We start from the raw sequence: 25,908 nt of genomic DNA, 5'->3' as shown, positions 1-25,908 counted from the left end.
TAACAAAGAGAATAATTGGATGCAGTCTGCCAGGCAGAAACAGAAGCTACGCCAAGGCCAACTAGAGTCAGCCTGTCTGAGGCATGGTGAGCCTTGGGGTTACGATAATGGTTTGAGAAAGGCCGCCTCGTTCTTCCTACACGTGAAATGCACACATGTACACACAAGCACAATGCCCTTGAGCACACACACAGACACAGACACACACACACACACACACACACACACACAGAGTGTATATGAAGTGGTTTCAACAGACGAGTCCTATTCTGAGGAAAATGTGAGCCAATGCCATCAGTACAGCAATGAACGAGATACAATGCTCAGAGAGGAGTTGTGCCGTGAGTCTGTTCATTGACAGGCAGCGATGAGTTCGTGCGTGTTTGTGAGTTCAGAGAGGAGGTTGTGGTTGTGAAGACGGGAGACACAAGGTCCTAATGATGCCACCTTTGCTTAATTTGGGGGAAATGGCTTATCAGTTCTCTTTACAGACATTCTTTCAGGGACTTTAGTCCACTGGATAGATGAAAAGCGTCATGGGGAATGTTGGAGTGAAGAGGAGCTTACCAGAACACCAGAACTCACCAAGGCTCCTGTCAGGCTCTGGGAGTGAAAGTAAGCTACAGAAGGGGAAGGAATGACATCTGTTTGAAGCACATCACCAGAACATACTGATGTTGGGCCATCAGGATGGCTCGCTGGATAATCAATTGGTTTGCTCTTCCCTGAGGAAGCTCCTCTGTCCTGCTCTCATCATCTCCCAGTTTTCCACAGTCCTTTCTTTAGTGCTCAGGCCTTGAGAGATTTCCTCCTTTTCAGGTTGGCATGCCCACCTTGTTTAGGTGGCCATCCGTCCTTGTTTAGGTCATGTTTAGGCATGTTGATGAGACTTTATGGGTGTAGCTTCTGACACTCCTAGAAGACACAGTTTCACACTAAACTTCTTGTTCCTCTGGCTTTTATAGTCTTTCTGCCTCCTTTTACAAAATGATCCCTCAGCCTTGGGTGAAGGGTCTGTATTACAGGTGTGTCAGTTGGAAGTGGGCAGTACAAGAGCTCCTGTTCTCTTCATTTTGATTGGTTGTGGTTTTCTGTAGTCTTCTCAATTTGTTGCAAATAGTTTCCTTGATGAGGTTTGAGGGCCACACTTTACACTTTATTCACTTTATATCCCCCATGTGGTTCCCTCCCTTCCTCCAAACTCTGCATGCATGCCCTCCCCAAGTCCTCTGATAGGGGAGGTCTTCTTTTCCTTCCTTCTGACCCTAGTCAATTAGGTCTTATCAGGAGTGGCTGCATTGTCTTCTTCTGTGGCCTGGTAATGCTGCTTCCCCCTCGGGGGAGGTAATTAAAGAGCAGGACAATCAGTTCATGTCAGAGACAGTCCCTGTTCCTATTACAATGGAACCCACTTGGATATTGAACTGCCATGAGCTACATCTGTGCAGGGGTGTTAGGTTATCTCCAAGAATTGTCCTTGGTTGGAGTGTCAGTCTCAGGAAAGACCCCTGTGCTCAGATTTTTTGGTTCTGTTGCTCTCCTTGTGGAGTTCCTGTCCTCTCCAGATCTTACTGTTTCCCACTTCTTTCCTAAGATTCCCTGCACTCTGCCTAAAGGTTGCCCATAAGTCTCAGTATCTGCATTGATAGTCTGCAGGACAGAGCCTTTCAGAGGTCCTCTATGTCAGGCTCCTGACTTGTTCCCTCTTTTCTCCTTCTTCTGATGTCCATCCTCTTTGCCTTTCTGGATAGAAATTGAGCATTTTAGCTAGATGTAATCCTCCCTCTTGATTAGTTTCTTTAGGTGTACAGATTTTAGTAGGTTTATCCTATATTATATGTTTATATGAGTGAGTATTACCGTGCGCATCTTTCTGCTTCTAGGATAGCTCACTCAGGATGTTCTTTTCTAGATCCCACCATTTACCTGCAAATTTCATGATTTTCTTGTTTTTTATTGCTGAGTAATATTCCATTGTGTAGATATACCACAATTTGTGCATCCATTCTTCAGTTGAGGGGCATCTGGGCTGTTTCCAGCTTCTGGCTATTACAAATAAAGCTGCTACAAACATGGTTGAGCAAATGTCTTTATTGTGTACTTGAGACTCCTATATGCCTAGGAGTGGTATAGCTGGATCTTGAGGAAGCGCTATTCCTAGTTGTCTGAGAAAGCGCCAGATTGATTTCCAGAGTGGTTGTATAAGTTTACATTTCCACCAACATTCCAGTATATATAAAGAACTGAAGAAGTTAAAAAGCAAAAAAATGAAGCAATTCAATTAAAAATGAAGTACAGAGCTAAACAGAGAATTCTTGATAGAGGAATATCGAATGGCAGAGAAACACTTAAAGAAATGCTCAACCTCATTAGCCATCAGGGAAATGCAAATCAAAACGAGCCTGAGATTTCACCTTACACCCATCAGAATGGCCAAGATGAAAAACTCGAGTGACAACACATGCTGGAGAGGTTGTGGAGAAAGAGGGCCACCCTTTTTTGAGGGTGTAAGGACAAATTTTAGAATTCAGTAGGGATAGGGTTTGTTTAGTAAAGTGCTGCTTGTAGATTATCCTCCAAGATCCATGGCTAACCTGGGTAGTTGGCAAGGTTTTCAGCACCAAGCACCATTCCCTCTCATCGAGCAGGTCTTCAGTCCCATTATGGAATGATTGGCGACCACCAAGGTATCCACGCCTCCATTTCCCCCTTACAGTTAGTGCTCCAAGCTGGTTGTTGTTATTCAATGGTGTCACGGCTGGGAAGGACTGTTGGTTGTTTATCTTCCTTGCAAGTGGCCAACTCTATGGTCATATACATACAAGTAACATCGTATAGACCAAACAGGTTGTACTGAAGAGTAAATGTAAACATATGTGTAACAATTAAAGAAAAAAGACCATTAATTTAAGAGTGAGCAAAGTGGTTACAGCAAAGGGTTGAAGGGAAAAGTCATAAGGAGAAATGATGTAATTATTATAATTTCAAAACATAAAAAAATACTATTAATAAAAGGTTGTTTAGAGGATAAAGGTGCTGTCGCCAAGACCTGACTTTACATCCTGAGAACTATTGGTGAAAGGAGAGCTCCAACTCCCAAAATCTATTCTCTGACTTCACATCCATGCCATGGGACATGTGTTTGTGTACACACAAACACACACACACATACACACAACACATATACACACATAAATAAGTATGTAATAGATAGATAGGTAAATAGATAGGTAAAATGTGGTAATTTAAAAAAGAAAATTGATCTTGCTCTCAATCTAATAAATAAGAAATTTCTTTGGGGATCTAGTTTAATTTCAGTGATGTCTAATCAGCTCATTTAGTCATTTAAAATACATTTAATAATTTATCATAAGATTCTGCTAGCAATTGAAGTTTTGTTTGCATTTTAATTTATTTAATTATTTTAGCATTTTCATTTTAGAATCATTACAGAGTCATCGGTAGCCGTAAGGAACAGACAGATAATCCTGTGTGCAGTTTTTCTCATTTAATCCCAGTATATAGTCACATACAGTACTTTTTCTCAACCAGTTAGTTAATCTGGGTCTCTTAGACCTCACATCACTTGGTAACACACTTGGTTCTGTATATGCCTGTGCGTGGTTGTATGGGAATCTGCATGGCTCTGTGGTATTGTACGTGACTCTTGTGGCTCTCTGTAGCCATACATTGTTGTGTGTAGTTGTATGTGGCTTGTGTGTGGCTGAGCATGGCTATGCACAACTGAATGCATAATGAGCCTTTTGCTTTCTGGTGCTGCTAGCAATGCAGTCCTAGTACTTGTGAGTACCAGGTGGCCAGCATGCCACATCTGAGCCATACCCCACCGTTTGTTAGGTTCTAAGCAGGGTTGTTATGTGTAGGCTTATGTGACTGTCACCTCACAGTACAGAAAATGCTGTGACCTCAAAGATGTCTCTTCATTCCATCCACAACCACCCCTCATGTCATATGGCAGCTACTACACTATTACCAGTGCTAATATATGGTTACTTAAGAGGGATATAGAAAGAACCCAACAGAGTGAATCCTCTTGACAATGTTTTTTTTTTCCACTCAATACAATTATTCCAAATCCATCCACACTGTTCTGCGATTGAATACTTCATTTCTTTTCATCAATAAGTACTATTCTGCCTCTAGGTCTCACAAATGACCCACATCACAGGGTGTCTAACAGGTTATCAGCTGAAGAAGTCTGGACTGGAAGCTGCTCTGTGAAAACTTTTCTCTGAACTTTTAACTTTCTTTTTTTTTTCTGGGATACGTGTTAAGGGTTGAATTGCTGGGCCGTGTGTAGATGCAGGCTGCTCTGTAAGACCCTCTCAGTGGTTCAGCTTCCTTACATCCCATTCACAGTGCAGAGGGATTAACTTCCTCTCCATCCTCACCAGCATCTTTGCGTTTGTTTCACATTTTGTTCTAGCCAACTCATGGTGGTTTCCATAACTATTTCTCTAACAGCTAAGGATGTTGTACACACTGCAAGATGTGTCTTGTCTTCCTTTGTCTTTTCTTCATTTGCTGAAGTTAACCTTGGTAGTTCTCTATGTCTCAGGTACACAGTGTTCAAATTTACTTTATGTTGATGCAATGAAACACTCTAATCAAAACAATTTGGGGAGGAAAGGGTTTACTCGCCTTACAGTTTCAGGTTAAAATCTATTTTCTTTTCTGATGAAAGGTTCTCACTACATGTGGCTCTGGCTGCCCTGGAATTTACCATGTAGACAAGACAGTCCTGAGACATGGAGATCTGCCTGCTTCTCCTACCTAAGTACTGTGATTATAGGAGTGTACACCCAGCTGCACAATCCATTCTTGAGGGAAGTCAAGGCAGGAACCTGATGGCAGTGAACATGAAGGAGAGTCCTTGACAACTGGATCTCTGCCTTGGAGCCTGTGCTCAGTTGCTCCCAAAGCAGCCCCGGAGGAGCTTTATGGGGAATGATACTACCCGGAGTGATCTGGACATGCCTGCATTGGTTAATCAAGACAACACAGCAAAGAGGTGCTTACAGATCAGCCTATCAAAGACAGTTATTTCACTGTGGCTCTTTTTTCAGGAGGCTCGGTGACGTGTGGAGCTGACAGTTAATGCTAACTGAGATGCATGATTTATGACTTTCAGTTGATATCTTAGACATCTCTCTTTATTGTGGGGTAACTTTTTAATTTTGATGAATTCTAATGTACCAGTAGATTCTTTTCTCAAATCTAAGAACCCTTTATTGAACTTGTAGGCTCCCAAGATTTTTTTCCACCATCATTTAAAAAAAAATTTTTGTTTAATTTTTCATTTTATACTATCTGCCTCAAGGATCCTGTTGGAGCTGATTTTGTATAAGTTATAAAACTTGTATCCATCTTTTGCCTTTTCTGTGTGTGGTGTGAGCTTGTGTGCATGCATATTACAGAGGCCACCTCTAGTCTCTCATTGGGACCTGAGGTTAGCAGATTATTAGCTGTGCAGCTGAGTGACCCTTTGTCTCTTTCTCCCTAGGGCTGATATCTCAATCTTGTGGCTCCAAGCCTGGCATTTGAAGTGGGCCCAGAGTGTGAATTGAGATCATTATGTTTACAAGAACCATACTTTACCAATTGAAGTTTTTCTCCAACTCGTATTTGCTTACTAAATTTGTCTGTTTGTCTGTCTATCTACTTATTAATCATTTACCATCTATCATCTCTCTCTATATATCATTTATCTATTATCTATCTCCACCTATCTAACTTTTTTGTTGTTTTTTTTGTTTTTGTTTTTGTTTGTTTATAGATTCTAATAGATCTAGAACCTCTCATTGAAAAAACAACATTTACTTTCTCTAATGAGTTGCCTCTACAGTTGTCAACATTCAGAAATATTAGTGTGGTCTGCAGGGTTTTCTATTATATTCCATTGGTCTGTGTATATCTTAACACCAATGCCATGCTTCTTGATTGCTGTCTCTACACAGTAAGTGTTGCCATTAGGCTGAGAGATCCTCCCCTTGAGACTTTTCTTCATGAACATTTTAAATGTTCTGGGGTCTGTGACTTTCTATATAAATTTTACTGTAAGTTTTTGAAGTGTTATTTCCCATTGACTTTCTTACGATTTTTCTGGTAGTACAACAGTGAAATCCTTTCAGTGGCCAATCTTGTGCATTCAGTAACTGACCACTGGATTCTCCTGATGAGTGATGCATGGTCTGCTGGATGCTCCAGCCTTTGATCTGGAGCTGCCGAGTAGGCACAGAGGGGACATGCCAGCCTGCAGAGCAACCTAAGATAAAAGACTGCACAGCAGTAAATTGGCTTTAAATTCTTGTTTGGCCACAGCTGATTCAGCAATGCCCCACTTGTGCTTCCCAGTCTGTTTGGTATTTCTATAGAGCTAGAGACAAGGTATTTCATATGCATGTTTGTAGAGCATGTGCCATGTTCATAAAGCTAGCACCTGCCATGTTGGACCTGTTAAATGAACTAACTACTCTGTCCTGTGACAGCAATATGTATGTAGCACAGAGGAGAATCTATGTGACACAGAGAAATGGCAGGCAAGTGATGCCTTAGTGCAGGAACAGCTGCCACTTTATCATCACCAACTACGAGAAGATCAAGCTTCAAGAGGTCTCCACAATATGGTCAGAGGTGGATCTAGAAGAAAATGACAGCCACAAGGCTTGATCTAGAGTCTTGGAGGACAGATTGCTGACATCACCAGGAGCTTCCCTGGGGCACGGAAAATCAGGAGCAGCTCATCCCAGGTCCTTTTCAGTTTATGATGTAGATGATGGTACTTTTCTCTTGTGGCTCTAGTGTTATCTGGAAATCAATATTCGTGCAACAATTAAGTTTGTACTGGATGGAAAAATCAAGAAAATTCCTCTCTTCCCTTGCAGGGCATCACAACTTAAGGAAGTTTCCCCAAGTGATGAGACGATTCTAGAAATAACTTATCCTTTACGTGGTACATCCATTGTCCATCTGTTCTGATTTAAAATGGCATCTTTGCTATGTTGAGTCTTCCAGATCGTATCTTTTTGTTTAATAATTAATGTTGTTCCCATTTAAAAATTAATTTTCTAATTTGAATATGTGTTTTGAGACTTTTCTATAAGTGCTTCATAGCTTTAAGAATATGTTTATAGCATGCATGGAGATAACCTAGAACCCCTGCACAGATGTAGCCCATGGCAGTTTAGTGCCCAAGTGGGTTACATAGTAATGGGAACAGGGACTGTCTCTGACATGAAATGATTGACCTGCTCTTTGATCACCTCACCCTGAGGCGGGAGCAGCCTTACCAGGCCACAGAAGATGACAATGCAGCCTCTACTGATGAGACCTGATAGACTAGGATCAGAAGGAAGGAAAAGAAACCCTCCCCTATCAGTGGACTTGGGGAGCGAAATGCATGGAGAAGGGGAAGGAAGGGAGGGGAGGAAGGAGGGAACTAGAGGAGGGATACAACGTAAATAAAGTGTAATTAATAAAAAAATGAAACAAGAAAAGAATATGTTTGTTATTCATTGATGCTTTCTTGGGATTTCTTATGTAGACAATAATTAAATAGTGTTATTTCTTCTTTCCAATTTACCATTTATTTCTTAAAGATTTATTGTAAAGATGAATGGCCACATGAAAGCAGGCATTTGTGCCTTGTCTGGCATTTAGGAAGTGTTATGCTTTGGTTATACTGCGTCTCCCCAAAGACTCATGTGCTGACAGCTTCAGTTTTTCGTGAAATATTCAGAAGCTGGGATTTGGAGAAATGGCTGGATCATGAGGACTCTGAGCTTAATGATGCACTGATGGGTTAATATAATTCATAATTTGGTTGCATATATTTGAGTTGGTGGAGACTAGGAAGCAAGGCTTATTGGAGGATTTAGGTCAGCTGAGAAATGGTTTAGAAGATGTACTGTGAGCCCAGTCCCTTTTCTTCTCTCCATTGTTTCTCCCTTCTTACATCTCTTTTTCCCCATTTTCCTCCTTCCCTCCCCTCTGCTTCCTGGCCCCCATGATGTGAGCATCCCTATTCTGTGTAACCATCCTCACTGTGACATTTCACCATCTTGCCATGGGCAAGGAACAACATAGCCAAGGGATTGTAAGACGGTATCTCCAAAACCATGAGGTTAATAAGTATATCGTTCTTTAAGTGGTTTCTCCCATATATTCTGGAACAGTGAATAACAGTATCCCATAAAGAAATGGCATTGAGTGATTCTGTTTAACCATATGACTCAAAGCATTTGGGACTGGCTTTGAAGGGACTTGGACAGATTGGATAACTAGGGTAGAAGAAGTTTGGGGTTCAGTAAGTTGAGCTTAATAATGCTGAAGGGAGGAAACTAGAAGCCCACAGGCATGAGAACAGTAGAGACTGACCATGCACAGGAGAGCGGGGTTGCCAGTGAGGATTGAAACAGAGGCCAGCCATGATTCATTCAGACAAAGCATCTTCCTACATTGAGTCAATATCCTGAGATTTGTAGTTTTAATGTGTGGGTGGATTCAGTAGCATGTTCTACTTTTACAGTCTTTCTAGAGCTTTATCACCTTATTCAAGATACGATTTTTTAGTTGATGTTCTTTAGTAATGTTTTCTTATTTTCCTAGTTTTAGATTTCAGCGTGGGTCTTTACTGCCTTTCTATCTCTTCTGCTTCCTTGCTGGTTCTTTCAATTCGATGTCTTTCAAATAATGCAACTATTTTTGAGTTTGCTTAGAAAACTTCAAAATGCAAGGATATTTTAATATAAAAATAGTCTAGATTAAAAACATGAATGTTTTGGGGGTGTTCACAGGTACAAAGCATGCATGAGGAAGGCATTCAGAAACACGCAACTACTTTATAAGCTAACTTAAAAACATAATTTTAAAGGAGCTTGTAACAAAGGTGTCATAAATGGGCAAATAATAAATTTCCCAGAAGCCATGGACTTTTTGATGAAAATCCTAGCGCTAGGTGTCAGAACTTCCTCCTGAGCTGTTGATCAGGGAGGCTCGAGGACTTCCCAAATAATTCAGATGCAGCAGTGGCACAGAGATATCAAGCTCGAAGGCGCTTAACAGGCTGCTGGCTGAAAAATTCATTATGGATCTCACTCCGCTGTAGGCCATGTATACTACAAACAAGCCTGGCAGACATGCCACGTCCAGTGGGGTGAGGCTGGCATTACTAGCTTATAGGAAGCCAGCTGCTTTCTGGATCCCCACACTGGAGAGAATTCAGTCCCTTTGATCCAAGTCAAAACACTATGGCTGGAAAGATAATGGTCTCTGAGGTGGGGTGGAGCACGACCCACAAAAGTTTTGCTAAATGGATGTGTTTTCAAGCTGCCTTCTGAATATTTAGGTTTGTACCCCTGGAGAAGTGCAGCTCCCAGTCTTTATATCTTATTCTTCAAGAATCCCATGCATGCAAACAATGTTTTTTGAGTATATTCATCCATCTTCCTTGCCCTTTGATATTCGTAGATCTGTGACACATTACCTTCTAAATTCTACTCTCTCTCTCTCTCTCTCTCTCTCTCTCTCTCTCTCTCTTCCCTCTCTTAACTTTCTGTGTTCAATTTATTCTATCCATATATGCCATCTTCTAGAGCATGGATAATGTACCAGAAACCACACCCATAAAGAAAGCAGACTTGTCTTTTCTTGATTGCCATAAGTTGTCAATGAGCTTTCAGCTAGCCTGGGAGATCTTGTATTTTTTCATCTATTCTGAAATGTTGACTGACTTGACCTAGTGCAAGCCCTATGATGAAAGCCATGGCTACTTTTAGCTCATGGATACAATAGCTCTGTCAGGTCCAGATAATATCATTGCCATCGTCTCCTAGAACTCTGACTCTAACGGTTTCTCTGGCCCCCCTCCTATGATGTTCATTGAGCCTTGGAGGTAGGGAGTAGTATCAACATCCCATTTAAAGCTTTCCCCTCTATAGACAGATGTTCACTGCACTTTGATCAATTGTAAGCTGTTTGAAACACCATCCACAAGTGGATGAAACTTCCCTGATCAGAATTGAGAGGAGGAGCATTAATCAGTAATAATAGAGATACACATTTGGAAGGCAGTTTAATGCTCTATCAATTTAACACAATGTGGTAGGTTTACTCCTAGGGTCTATAAACTCCCACACATAAGTTCTTGCCCAGATTTCTAGTATCAGATATGAGTTTTTTGTTTTTTATTTTCTTGTAGAGTAGGCCTTTATTCCAGTCAGAAAGATTTCATTACCCCATAACGTTTATACCACTATTTCCTAAATCGTCACATTTCACCAGGTCAGTCATTATTGTAGCTTGCAGAGTTCAAAGCTGATAAGACAACTGATGACTTATTTTGCCCTAGCATCTTACATAGTACCTTCAGTACGATGAGAGGAAGCTAGAAGACAGAAAGGTTCCTGGTCAGCGCCAGCTTGATTTCTCATACTCCAAGGAGCCCAGCTGTGTGGTGATTTCAGCAAAGGGATCTTATCAACAATTTCTGGTGGCCAACCAAGGCTGCTGTTCATCAACTCTGAGGGAACATGTATTTCAGAAGAGAGTGTGGAAGGAAATGAAGAGGGAGAATAGCGGTATGACAGACTGCCACCTGGACAGTATGTTACAACTTTTTCACCTCACCACACAGCAGAGTTTCCGTGTGGTCCTGCATGAGGCTGGACCCTTCAGTATTCATTACAAACAGGGGAGGGGCTAATGAAACCCCATTCCTCCCTAAAGAACTCTGGTGTTGTCTTCAGTGATGTATCACTGGTAAGTTGTCCATGTCACTCCTGCTGATAAATGAAATTCTGACTGGACTCAGTTTATTAAAAACAAATGCACAGGTGAAGTTATGAAAGCAGGATGGAGACCAGGTGAGAAGACCACGGTCTTCAGAGAAAGTGGAAAGGAACAGGGTAAGGGAAGGTGTGTGTGTGTGTGTGTGTGTGTGTGTGTGTGTGTGTGTGTCTGTGATGTAAGTGCGTATGAAATTGCTACATTATTAAATGAACATGAGCTAATATACAATAATTTATGGTTTTTAATGGTGAAGTTTTAAGTAAATAAAACTCTCACTCAGAAACTAACTAGAAGAGGTAACATATTAAGAGAGAGTCGGGGTTATACTGGAAGAGTTAGAGAAGAAAAGGAGTGGAAACAAAATAAATGGTCTTCCTTAAGCACACCATAACAATTCAACAAGAAGTAAAAAAATAAAACAAACAAAACAAAACCAAAACCAAACCAAACCAAACAAACAAAAAACAAACAAAAAAACCCACTTAGCTCATGGCAGAGTGTGTTTTCCTAAGAGGAAATAATCTTTAAAATACTCTAAAATTACAGTTAATGAAATGGGAAGTGTATCTTTTGGAAATAATATATACTGAGCATGGTCAGTTAAATGTTTTATGGTTTTGATAAAATTTAATTATTTGTGGATTCTTTGACACAAGGTCCTGATGTGTCACTGAGGTTAGCCTGGAGTTCACATTGCACTCTGATCTAGCCTCCAACTTGTAAAAACACTCCTGATTCAGCACCCTGAAGGCTTAGATGGCAGGTGCAACCAGCCAGATGAGAAGAACTCTATACATCATATGCAAAGCAAGAGAAATGTCTGGAGATTAGTCACACTCAGTCACATCTCTCACAGATAGCCAGCCAACTACCCTTTTCACATACCAGGCTGTTCCAGAAAAGTTTGAATGACAGTGAACAAGTAGGCAAGACAAAGCAGAGAACAGTGGCAGGGTGTAGGGGAGAGATGTTATGAGGGGTTAAGCCCAAAGAGGGGATGGCCAGGTAAGAACTCAGCAGGGCTCAGTCCTGTCACTCCGAGCAACCTGGATATTGGCAAAGCCGAGATGGAGTTGTCTTCCTGCTGCAGCAGCCTGTCACCGTGCTGGTGAGGAACCCACAGTACCAGATCAACTCATTTTGAGTTTAAGTTAAAAAAGTGAATTTTTATAGACATTCATATCTTTCAACTTTGACAGCTTAGTTAGTTGGAAATTATCTTACCCACTCACTCAATCTAAAGCAAACGTAATACATTCACAGACTCCCGTGGACCACTGGAGTCCCACTTCTGCCACAGATCATTTTTCTATATATTTCAAACATATGAAGTATTCACTTTACTCAAAATACAAACGTTTAAGCTCTCGAGCCCAGTGAAGATTTACTCCCACAATCCACCAGTCTACCATCTCTATTCTAGATCATTAAGCTTCACCCAGCTACCACACTTATGGAGTCCATTTTCATTCATTGAAGAAGTGGGGATTCTGAAATTCCAGAGGCCCAGGATTATTTACTGCCCGGTGATTTAGATGGTTCTTCTGTGTAGATTTACGAGCTCACTTGTTATGGTGCATGATAAATATGCTTTGTCTGAGCTGCAATTCCAAGATAACCATCGGGCTGGGAGCCCCCAGAACAATTAAATCACTTCTCATATATTTTAATGACTGTGGGGAACTCATTATATCCGATTTTACTGAAAGCATGTAAATAGATACGAGCCTCGCATTCCAGCTTCATCTTTCCTAAGAATTTAAACAATGTCTATGCTTAGTCGTTGTGATTTTTAACTATGATTTTATAATTCTGTAACACAAGGTCTGAATTATTAGATTTGCTTATTTCACTGAACTGTGGCATTAAGGATAAATGACAACGTGGCAATTAAGAGCTCAAGCTTTTCCATATTAAATTTACAAGAATCCACAAAATATAATTATTCTACTCTAAAATTCTAAAAGCAAACACAGACCATGTTTTCTTATTCAACAGGGCATGGGGTTTTGATAAAAAAAAAAAAAAACACATAGCAATTTCAAAATACTTTATAGATTTTAAAGCTATGTTTGACCTGCATTCCCTGCATAACAATAGGGAGTTTTGTATGGAGGCAACTATATTATTTACCCATTGAATAAATAGATTAAAATTATTTATTTTCCAATGGAATACATCCTGCCTTACTGTGCACAGTATAGGTTCTCTGCAGCTAGAGAGCTCTTTTGATGAAAACAAATGTAGGAGGGCTGTGGGACATGGCAAAGGGCACAGGGGTCACAGAAGATTAACAGTCTCATCAATAATAATCTGAAATTCACCGTTATGTGTCTTTCTCCAATTTAACAACCTCCCCCATATTACCATCCACAAACACTAAGAGTACAAGTAAATCAAGGGTAAAGAAAACTGCCATTTTGTCTATTTGTTTTCCTGTGATAAAATGTTGCTTAATGTAAATTTCAAACTGGACTCCAAGGTTTATTTTAAGAGAGAAAAGAACATGAAACTGGATATACAAGGAGGTCGAGGAGGATCTGGGAAAACTTGGGGTGGGAGTGAATATGACCAAAATACACTGAATGGAAATTCTCAAAGAATAAATAAAACAGTTATTAAATTCGGGGATAAAAATTCTTATGTTAAAAGAGAAGTCATTGGAAAACTAAAATATTAAACCTATTTCATTGGTTATTTTATGAATCTGATGACAGTAGCATTAGTGACATTCATCATCTGTGCACATATTTCCAAATATCCTCTTCTTCCACTCTTCTTCCTATGGAAAACAAGTGGATGCTGCTCTGTTTAATTTGGCCACTTACATGTTAAAAACAATATTGGTTCAAATGAATTTGGACTACATTTTTGGATTACTAGTGAAATCTCAGAGCACAAACAATATGTGGATCTGAATATAAACCTAAAACAAATTATATCTGATTTATCACGTGTATAATGATCTATAATTATATAATACGTTATATTTGAGAATGTTATATCTGAAATTGTTATTAAAATAGACCTATTAAGAGAAATTATCAAAATATTAAGTTTGATCTTGGTGTGTAAGCAAATAATTTACTAATTTTTATTTAATAAAATAGCTACTCCTATTCTGGCAATAATAATTAAGAAATTTAGAAGCAGGAGAGATTAAGGCTGAGAGCTCATCTTTTTCCTTTTTGGCTGAAATAGACTGGACATAGACAAGTATTGATTATGTCAGATTCTGTATAAACCAATTCCATCCAGAGATTTTTCAATGAATTTCAATTAAGAACCTTTCCTTTGGAGTCATTACCAAAACAAAACAAAACAAAACAAGGAAACCTGTATTAGCAATATAGATAAAATCAGCTTAGCTTACTGTAGTTTAAAAATGTGCCCACTGGTGTCTAAATGCATCTCCACACCTGTAAGGATTCTAACTGTTAGAAAGTTGAATATGGTTGTTAATTCTAATACACTACATGCAAATTAATTAAGACTTAATTCTAATACACTAAATCTGAAGAAGTAATTCTATCATGACTATTACAAGTAAATGTTTTCTTTTTAATGTCTAAGAAAATTAGAAAGGCAAGGTAATTAGCTATTTCTGATTTATTCACACTCTCCCATCATTTTATATGTGTCACTTTCTCAGCAACAGAATTGGGAATTTTTATTGTATTTTCTTCTTGAAAAGTGACAATTATTTTCTAGGTTGACAGTAGTCAAATGACATACTAATGTGGAAGAATGTAACTAAAGTAGCAAAAACAGTTCACAGAGATTCTTAATCTCTTCTGAGAAGAAGCATTATAAGACATGAGTATAATTGCAGTAGGCACAAAATTCAAACATAATTACCTAAAACAAACTCAACCTTCCATCCTTAAAAGCTTAAAAGAATACATTTTCCCTGAAGACAGCAGCCACCAATCACTAATGTAGAATTGCAAAGCAAGAAATGAATAAAAGTTGTACGAGTGAAATACTTTCTCAGGGTGTTCTGCACAGAAGGAATAATCATGAAAATAAGGAGAAAAACAATTTGAAAGCATTTTCGTTTATAAGAGCTGAAGAGTTTTATTTTGGCAGTACAAATTATGATGAAGTTTAGGTACATCCTATTCCTATGTGTGCTGTGTGTTTGTTTGTGTCCATAGGTGAGCTTTGTGTTAAAGGATTAAAACTTCTTTCAAAATATTTATTAATACTAGCTTAAAGTAGGCTTCATTTTAGGCATGAACTTTCTCTGTAATTGGAACTAATAGCTCTTCAAACTGACAAAGGAACACTACAATTGCTGAGTATTTGATTTCAGCACAACGCAGACAGAGCCATTGTTCAATAGGAGAACGGCCTTTGAGCATAGATAATTGATCATAAATCTTTAGGCAGCCCAGCTGGTTTACCATATGACTACAGAAAAGCACCATCTGTCCCCCAGTGCTTCCAGGGGTCCCCAGAACCCACAGGTTAGAGATGGAAAATCTGTCACAGCGTTAGGCTACACTCCAACTATCGGTAGATAAATGAGGCCCTCAAATGAAGGGATGCAGGAAGGAAGCCCATGGTGGGCTCTGCAGTTCTCACTCTTTTCTGATCATGTCTGTAACATAAGAAATTCAGCAATCATGGAGATCATATTTTAAGATTGTTGTGCCTTGAAAATAAAATTCACTATTTGGCCTGGATCAACACTAAGTACAGCAGGGCCATGGGATGCTTTGCCTCTGGTGCTACCTCTGTGGGTACTGGGATTGTTTTATTGGATCTTGTCAATATGGATAGAAATAATGGCTTTTTAAAACTCCTTAATATCGTACTATCATAGTGTGGCTTGACCCTTTCATAGATTTAGCTTAAATACTTGTGTAGTAGGGTGGATAAGTGCATTCTAAGACAGAGAGAAGAGCCATCTTAATCACAAGATAAGAGCTCTAAAAACAATGAAGATGTTTACATTCCCACCAGCAGTGGAGGAGGGCTCCCCTTTCTCCACATCCTGTCCAGCATGTGTTGTCCTTTGAGTTTTTGATCTTAGCCACTCTGATGGGTGTAAGGTGGAATCTCAGGGTTGTTTTGATGAAGTCAATCTGGTGCTTTCTCAGACAATTAGAAATAGTGCTACCTCAAGATCCAGCTATACCACTCCTAGGCATATATCCAAAAGATGCTCAAGTATACAACAAGGACATTTGTTCAACCATGTTCTTAGCAGCTTTATTCGTAATAGCCAGAATCTGAAAACATCCTAGATGTCCTTCAACTGAGGAATGGATACAGAAATTGTGGTACATTTACACTACTCAGCAATTAAACAAGGAAATCACGAAATTTGCAGGCAAATGGTGGGAACTAGAAACAATTATCCTGAGTGAGGTATCCCAAAAGGAGAAAGACACACAGGGTATATACTCACTTATAAGTGGATATTAGACATATAATACAGGATAAACATACTAAAATCTGTACACCTAAAGAAGCTAAGCAAGAAGGAGGACACTGGGTAAGATGACCAATCCTCACTCAGAAAGGCAAATGGGATGGACATCTGAAGAGGGAGAAAACAGGAAACAGGACAGGAGCCTATTACAGAGGGCCTCTGAAAGATTCTACCCAACAGTGTATCAAAGCAGATGCTGACACTCTTGGCCAAACTTTGGGCAGAGTGCAAGGAATCTTATGAAAGAAGGGGGAGATAGAAGCACCTGGAGGGAACAGGAGCTTCATAGGAGAGAACAGAGCCAAAAACTCTGGGCAAAGGGGTCTTTTCTGAGACTGATATTCCAACCAAGAACCATGCATGGAGATAACCCCAAACCCCTGCACAAATGTAGCCCATGGCAGCTCAGTGTCCAAGTTAGTACCCTAATAATGGGATCAGGGGCTGTCTCTGACATGATCTCAATGGCTGGCCCTTTGATCACCTCCCCTTGATCAGGGAGCAGCCTTACCAGGCCACAGAGAAATACAATGTAGCCAGTCTTGGTGAGATCTGATAGGCTAGAGTCAGAGGGAAGGGGAGGAGGACCCCCCTATCAGTGGACTTGAGGAGGGGAATAGGAGGAGAAGAGGGAGGGAGAGTGAGACTGGGAGGGCTTGAGGGAGGGACTGCAGCTGGATACAAAGTGAATAAATTGTAATTAATAAAAATAAATAAAAATGCAGAAGTCCTCAAAGTATGCCAGCTAATGGTTCAGAGAAAGGACATTGCTAGAAAAATTAAGAATATGCTCTTCTTTTAGAGGAGGCCTAATAGGGAGGAATCTTTAGATAGAATCTGTAAGACATAGATGCCCAGACACTTCAGCTTTCCTTCAGGAGCATGAACCTACAGGCATCCATCACCCTAGAAGCCCTTGCTCAAATATTTCTGGGCTGCATTACTTTCCTTTAAATCTGTCTACACCAGGCAAGAAGGTGCTGACAGGTCCAAACTTCTAGGACAAGAAACAGTGATGATGGTGAGGTCTTTGTATAGGTTGTTTGTCTGCACCTGAAGGTGAGAGGTAGGTGTTCATGAGAAACCTTTGGACACTGACTGAGGGTCAGAGGCTGAGGCCAGTCTGTGGGCTGCAGATATGGAGACAGAGACAACCACTGAGTATGATAACTTTAAATTCTAATCCCCTTTCTTAACAAATACAAAAGAAAATAGTTTTATCTGCTATCCATTAGTTTGGTTGAAAATTTAAAACATTCATTTTACTTAAATTTTAATGCACATAAAGTATATTTTGGTATGGATAAATACTAATTCCATGTTTTCCACATCTGATTAAAGGGATCACTTACCTATACCCCAAGTATTTTAAGAGTCTCATTCTAGTGATGACTGAATAGTCTAACACAAACGCAGACCAACATACCTAATACAACACACAGTGGGGACAGGTATAAAGACTATATGACCATCTGGACTGATGTGGAAACAGCTTTTAACAGAATGTAACATTGTAAAAATTTGCAAAAGCCCTGAAGAAGCTATCAACCACCACCACCACAACAAATCTCAACACAATAAAGCTATATATGGAAAACCAGTAGCCAGAATTAAAAATATGTGAAAGTGAGTTCCCAAAATCTAAACAAAACAAAGGGTATCCATTCTTATTATAAACTGCCGAATTCTTTTATATTAACAAAATTAAATATTCAAAGTGCATATCATACAATCAATACATGAGCCAATGAAATCTCCTGGAATAGAGAGTCATAAATAGAGAAGACACACCCAACATCTTTATCCATCACATACATGTAAAACAAAGTGTTCTGAAACCATCCCTCACTCCTATGGAAGCAGCTTCCATAAAAGGGTATCAACAGTTAAATGATTGAATGCTGAGCCAGTTGTTGGGGAAAGAAACTCTACAGTACTGATGAAGGAGAACTTAGAGCAATTTCTCTGGAAATCAGTGTGGTGATTCTACTAGCAGAGGATTATTGTACAACACAACTATATGTTTATTGTATATGTACAATACATATGTATGTGTCTTGTATATATACAACTCTTTTGTGTATGTCCTCAGGCATATCAGTCAGCATGCAGTACAGATACTTATGTACCTGGCTCATCTGGGGAAGTCTTCTCAGTAAATAAGTCACAAAATGAGCATGAATGTCCGTCGTCAGCATCAAAGAGTGGATAAAGAATGTGTCATGCAAATACTTATGGAGTAGTATCCAGCAACAAAGTTGACAAAAGTATGCCGTTTACAGGGGAAAATCGATGGAAGCTAATTTCTATAAGCTAAGTGGCATTGAGAAAGACAGACACCATGATTGCTCACACACGTGGAACCTAGGTTATCTTTTAATGGCCTGACAGTAGAAAGGGGCTTAAGGAAGAGGGATGAAGAGCTGTAGGAAAGGGCAGACAAGAGAGAGAATGCATGGGTGAATGTGATCAAAGAGAGTGCATACATGCACAAGACATTATAATGAGACCCACTGTGCTTTGTAACTAATATGCACTGTGGTGGTTAATTATCAATCTGATCCTCAATATGTCCTGATTGGACTAGGACATATCTGGAATTTAAGTGGGATACACTTTGGGAGTGTCTCTGGGGCTTTTCTGGAGGGGTTTATCTGAGGAGGGACATCCTCCATGTGTCAAAACACAGCATATATATGCTAATGTTTATTATCTTTCTTTACAAGAAAAAAGTCTCTTAACTCATGCATAAGGGTGATATATGATTATTGCAAAAATAGGTTCATATCTGAAGATATGCACACACACACACACACACACAAACACTCCAGCTATGAGCTTGTAAAAAGACAAACAGAATGAGGTTTTCTCTGACCCATCACTGTGTATATGCGGATTTTTAAAAATGTAAGTCTCCTGTGGAATGTTTAATACAAATACCATGGCTTTAACAAGATCGATAACAGTTTCAACGAGTGTGACCCACTGACGTCACTGATTTATGAGCCTGTGGCCCTGGCTAAACCTTAGTGCCAGAGATAATTTCTGCTACACTATGCAGGGAACTGGTTTTCATGTTTCTTTTAGTTGGTCTGGACTCTGGATTCTTGGGGACCCCACATCCAATTCAGGATCCTGGGTGCTCTCCACACCCCATACAGAGATGCTGAAGCCTCAGGCAACAGGACAACTGTCGTGGACACCATCTGTGACATGCAGCGTGCTTGATGGCTTTTGTTTTTCCTAAAGGCAAGCAGTTTGCACCAATCACTTCTAAAAGCACTGCAGTCACTCACCGAAAGAGTGGGTATTCAGCAGGAAGGAGAGTCTAGGTTTTAGAATAACCACAAGTGGGCACTTTTCTGCCACTGACCACTTGCATGGTTTTGAAAAGGCAATTTAAAAGTATATTCTGGGAGAAAGAAAATGAAGATATCTTCTGGAATTCATTGAATAAATTCCTTTGGATATAAACACAATTAAGAAAATAGATCCTTTTGTATTGTTTTGCTGATTAGGCATTTCTTTTTTAAAATCAACTTACTCATGTCACATCCCAAACATAGGCCCCTCCCTAATATCCCCCATGGCCTTACTCTCGCTCTGTCTTCCCCCATCACCCTCCCCTAGTCCTTAGAAAGAAGAAGCCCTCCTCCCCTACCAACTAAACCCAGATTTCCAGTTCTCATAAGGACTTCCTGCATCCTCTTCTTCTGTGGCTTGGGAAGGCAACTTCACCCAGGGGAAGTGATCAAGGAGCAGGACACAAAGTCCATGTCAGAGAAGGCTCTTGCTTCCTATACTTGGAGATTGAGCTGCCTACTGGCAACATCTGAGCAGGGGCCTAGGTCTTCTTCATGCATGGTCCTTGGTTGGTGCATCAGTCTCTGCAGGACCACCTGGACCCAGGTCTTTCTGTTTCTCCCTTCTTCCATAAGCCTCCCTGTAGTCTGCCCAAAGTTTGGCTGTGAGTCTCAGCATCTGCTTTGATTCCCTGCTGGGTAGAGTTTTTCAGAGGACATCAATGGAAGGCCCCCATCCTGTTCCCTCTCTTCAACCATGATGAGGTGTCTATTCTATTTGCCCTTCTAAATAAGAATTAAGGATCCTCCCTAGAGTCCTCCTTGTCACTTTCTTTATGTCTGTGGATTATAGTGTGGTTATCCTGCATTTTATGACTAATATCTGTTTATAAGTGAGTATATACCATGCATGTCATTCTGAGTCTGGGTTACCTCTCGCAGGCTGATTTTTCCAGATCCATTCCTGCAAATTTCATGGTGTCCTTGTTTCTAATAGCTGAACAGTATTCCATTGTGTAGATATACCACAATTTCTTCATCCATTCTTCGGTTAAGGGACATCTGGGTTGCTTCCAGTTTTGGCTATTAGGAATAAAGCCACTATGAACATAGTTGAGCAAATGTCCTTGTATGGTGGAACAACTTTTGGGTATATGCCGAGCTGGGTCCTGAGGTAGAGCTTTTCTTAATTTTCTGAGAAAGCACCTGATTGATTTCCAAAATTGTTGTATAAGTTTGCACTTCCACCAGCAATGTAGGGGTGTTCTCCTTTCTCCACATCCTCTCCAGCATGTGCTGTTGTCACTTGAGATGTTTATATTAAATGTTATGATGTGTGTACGTAAGATGGAATCTCAGAGCTGTTTTGAGTTGCATTTCTCTGATGACTAAGGACACTGAGCATTTCTTTAAATGTTATTCAGCCATTTGATATTCCTCTATTGAGAATTCTCTGTTTAGCTCTGTACCCCAAAATTTAATGGGATCATTTGGTTTTTAGAGTTTCTTGAATTCTTTATGTTTTGGATCTTAGCACTTTGTCAGATGTACGGTTGGTAAAGATCTTTTCCCAGTCTGTTTTATTGACATTGTCCTTTGCTTTACAAAGACTGAGGTCCCATTAGCTACTTGTTGATATTAGAGCCTGAGTTGTTCATGTTCTGTTCAGGAAGTTGTCTCTTGAGTCAGTGAGCTCAAGGCTCTTCCCCACTTTTTCTTCTAGCAAATTTAATGTGTCTGGTTTTATGTTGAGGTCTTTGATCCACTTTGACTTGAGATTTATACAGGGTGATAAATATGGATCCATTTGCATTTTCTACATGTAGACATCCAGTTGGACCAGCACCATTTGTTGAAGATGCTATCTTTTCCCCATTTTACAGTTTGGGCCTCTTTTGTCAAAAATCAAGTATCCATAGGTGTGTGGGTTTATTTCTGGGTGTTTGATTTTATTCCAGTGAATCACCAGTCTTTTTCTCTGCCAGTGCCGTGCAGTTTTTATTACTCTTGGTCTATAGTACAGCTTGATATCAGAGATGGAAATAGCTCAAGAAAATTTTTTATTATACAGGATTGTTTTAGCTATACTGCTGCTGTTGTTGTTTTGTTTTTCCATAAGAAGTTGAGAATTATTATTTCAAGGACTGTAAAGAATTGTGTTAGTATTTTGCTGGGAATTGCATTGAATCTGCAGATTGCATTTGGTAAGATGGTCATTTTTACTATGTTAATCCTACTGATCCGTGAGCATGGGAGAGCCTTCCATCTTCTGATACTTTCTTCAATTTCTCCTCTTCAGAGACTTGAAATTTTTTTTCATATAAGTCTTTCACTTTCTTGGTTAGAGTTATACCAAAGCACTTTATGTTATTTGTGGCTATCCTTCACCTGTTTATGTTTTCCTGCATTTCTTTAAATGATTTGTTCAATTCCTTTACAGGTTTGTTTGTGTTTTCCTGTATTTCTTTGAGTGCAGCCCTCTCTGAAGTCCTCAATCTGTTTGCCTGTATCTTCTGTATTTCTTTAGGGATTTTATTAGTTTCTTCTATTATCATCTTCATTAGCATAGATTTAAGATAATTTTCTTGTGTTTCAGTTGTGTTAGGGTATCCAAGGATTCTTGTTGTGGGATAACTTGGTTCTGGAGATGCCAAATTACTCTGACTTTTGTTGATTGTGTTTTTACACTCTCCTTCAGCCATCTGGTTGTCGCTGGCATTATCTGGTAGTGTCTGGTGCCCTCTGGGGATGCTGGAAGAGCCCAGGGCAGGAAACTGAATGTTTCCAAAGAAGCTCTCCTCAGATTGGTGGGCATGGTCTCTGACTGCCGGGTGGTTCTCATTAACCTCTTGTTCTAAGGTTAATGAGCTGCAGCTTCCCAAACACTGTGTTCAGACACTGTGCTCACTGGTAGCAGCTCTTTTGGAGAAACAGCAAGCCCAGAGGTCTGGTTGGAATCCTTGGGGAGATGAGTTGAGCTCTGGAGTGATGCAGCTCTCCTCAGATGTAATGATTCTGTGGATCAACTGAACTCCTTAGGAGCTCAGTTACTCTCTTCTTACACTGGAAGGTCCCATAGACAACGGCCCCACCATTGGCTTTTTTTGCTATGAGATTAATGAGCTGCAGGTGCCCAGACACTGTGCTTGCTGAGCACAACCATTTTGGAGAACCAGAGAGGTCTTGTCAGTCTCCATAGGAAGACAGCTTGAGCTTTACAGCATAATCTGGGGCTGTTCCCATGGCTTCTGGTCATCAGAACGACAAGGTAAGGGCTGCAGGCCACAGCACCAGAATACAATCAAGGGATGGTGAAAGCAGCACACAAGAGGGTCACTATAAGCTGAGACTGCTACATGATCGGTGCTGCCATCTTGGATCTCTTTTAAAATGGATTTTAATTGCCTTCACATAACACAATGGAATACTGTACAGCTATTAAAAACAAGGACATCATTAAACTGCAAGCAAATTGATGAATCTGAAAAAGATCATCCTGAGTGAGGTAACCCAGACCCAGAAAGACATGCATGGTGCATACTCACTTACAAGCAGATATTAGACATACAATACAGGATAACCACACTACAGTCCACAGACCTACAGAAGCTAAATAACACGGAGGACTCTAGGGAGGATTCTTAATTCCCTCTCAGAAGGGCAAATAGAATAGACAACTGATCATGGTTGAAGAGAGGGAATGGGACTAGAGCCTTCTGAAAGTCCTTTGAAAGACTCCACACAGCAGGGGATCAAAACAGATGCAGAGACTCACAGCCAAATTTTGGGAAGAATGTGGGGGTCTTATGGAAGAGGGGAGGATAGAAGGACCTGGATGGGACAGGAACTCTACAAGAAGACCAGCAGTGCCAACAAGTCTGGGACCAGAGTTGGCTACATAGACTGATGCACCAAGGACCATACATGGAGAGGACCCAGGTACCCTGATCAGATATAGCTTATAGGCAGCTCAGTATTCATGTGAGCTCCCTATAAGGGGAACAGGAGCAGTCTCTGACATGGACTCTGTTGCCTGTTCTTTGATCACTTCACCCTGGTGAGGAGGCCTTCCCAGGTTTCAGAGGAATAGGATGCAGACAGTCCTAAAGAGACTTGATAGTCTGGGGTCATTTGTTTAGGAAGGAGGGCTCCCTCTTTATGAGGACTAGGAGACAGGGATAGGGGGAAGAGGGACCATGAGTCGACAGGGGAGGGGGCAATGATCTGGATGAAAAATGGATAATTTAATTTAGAAGTTTAAAAATGTAGAAAACTTAATTTTTTTAAATGTCTATAAGAAAACCCTGTGTAACTCACTGATTTGAATGTGTGTATGTGTGTGTGGGGGGGGAGGGGATAGATACCAGTGACAAAGAACACGCTAGCAACTCCCTTCAGCTACACTAGTGGGCACCAGAATGGTTATACAGCACCTACACGGTAGATGGGAATAGAGGGAGAGGTTGTATACATCATGGCTACAAGTCGCCACACCTTACATATGGCCCTAGGCCCCTGCATCTTCACTATGGCTTTTCTCTCAACCTCAGTTACAGTGGCCTTAAAAATCACAGACTTTTCTGACCCCACCCCCAAAACCTGTGATTCTGGACAGGTGCAGTATTTGTCTCATAGTTCACGGTAATGTCAATCATGGACTTAAACCTCCAACCCCAATGTTCTACCGAAGTTTCTCTGAGAAACAAACTGTTGTTTGAAACATGCAATGTATACAGAAATGCACACAAAAACCACAGTTTTCTCACCGAATTACATATACATATTTTCCAGTGAAAATAATGGTTAGTCTTATGAATAACAATAATGAGCATTGAGTGAATAGTGAAGACGGTGGAATAGAAGTAATCTAAAAATAAGTGAACTTTACTGTCGTTTTAATATACTGCTTAAGTGCTTAAGAGCATTGCAGTGGTAATAAAACAGAACCCATTTAACATTAATAACATAACATAAAAAGAGCAAATGGCCTTCTGTAAAATGAACTCAAGAAAATAGCTTCTTATTTAATACAGAAATTAGTTGACAAAAATTAGATAATAATTTAAATTGAGCAACATCATTCTCTTCTACTATATAATGCCAGTAGTGTGTTTAAACAATATCACGTGAGGAATTGCTCAGGTTTAGTTTTTACCACCATGAGGCCACTTTCTTGAGGTCATTCTGACCAGTGTAGAGTATCTGTTTCTCTATATATTCCCTAATTCTAAATTATAAAATTTCAAGTTGATTGTGAACGTGTAACCCTTCCCTCCTACATATTATGTATGCAAGCATTCCTATTGCAATACTTTTCAATGAGAAAAATGAAAATAGACATTCAGAGGAGGCGAATGAATTATAACAAATTTCACGTCACAGTATTATTGTCCTTAAAGATATTACTCCCCCAAAGAAGTAATCTCATGTGCTTATTTAAAAGTCAGTCAGTGTGAGTTGAGATCATGCCTGCGAAGGCCGAGTACACACATGCAGAGGCAGTGATAGCTTCTACCTGTGACAGGCACCACCCTAATTCTCTGTTTTGCTTCCTTCTCTGAATTTTAAAAATATTCATGATAATCTCTACCACAGCAGTTCTCAACCTGAGGGTCACTACCACTCTGGGGATCGTATATCCTGTATATCAGATACTTATATTACGATTCATAGCAAAATTATTGCTTTGCAGTAGAAACAAAAGAATTTAATGGCTGTGGGCAATACGACATGTGGAATTCTATTAGAGAATCTCAACAATAAGAAGGTTGAGAACCACTGTCCCATCACCTTTCCCTTAATTATGCTAAGTGAATTAACATAACCATAGATTATGTTAAGGAAATAATTGTATATCAAATTATGGCAATATTATCATCATAGGTCTTTATTTAGAAAAAGCGGCCTCAAGTTGTCTGTATGCCCTTGCCCATGCAGTCTTTACTCCACAAACTCTGAGGAGGGCATGTATGTGAACAGCCTGCTATGGTATGTTGTGGTACATCACAGAGAGTGGAGCCAAGGACTTTGGGGTTGTGGTATCTGGGAAGCTCCAAGGACATAGTGCCAGGACCATGGGGTCTGTGGATGGTCTGATGATCCAGAGTAGAGACTCAATTAACTACTATCTTGACACTGCCATGTACCATGTGCTGCTCAGACAGGCTGTGCTTGGTCATCAAAGCAGAGATGTGGTCCTAGAACCTAGGTTTTAAGATTGGCCCTAGGAAGCCTCTGCTTGCCCATGTCAGCATCATGGAACTTTAAAATGAAATCCTGCTCACCACTCCCATCTCAGAAGAGAAAGTTGGAGGGACAGAGCCACCTGCCATGCCCCAGACAGTACCTGCAGCATAA

General features: G+C 40.1%; 1 pseudogene; it reads left to right on the top strand.

Annotated features, from left to right (window-relative positions):
* Positions 1 to 536: 536 nt before the first annotated feature.
* Positions 537 to 25,908, top strand: LOC110560055 (small ribosomal subunit protein uS3-like; annotated as a pseudogene).

Source organism: Meriones unguiculatus, chromosome 2 (genome assembly GCF_030254825.1).
Source record: "Meriones unguiculatus strain TT.TT164.6M chromosome 2, Bangor_MerUng_6.1, whole genome shotgun sequence".
In the NCBI taxonomy this organism is placed as follows: Eukaryota; Metazoa; Chordata; class Mammalia; order Rodentia; family Muridae; genus Meriones; species Meriones unguiculatus.
This window is presented reverse-complemented; position numbering and strand designations above follow the sequence as displayed.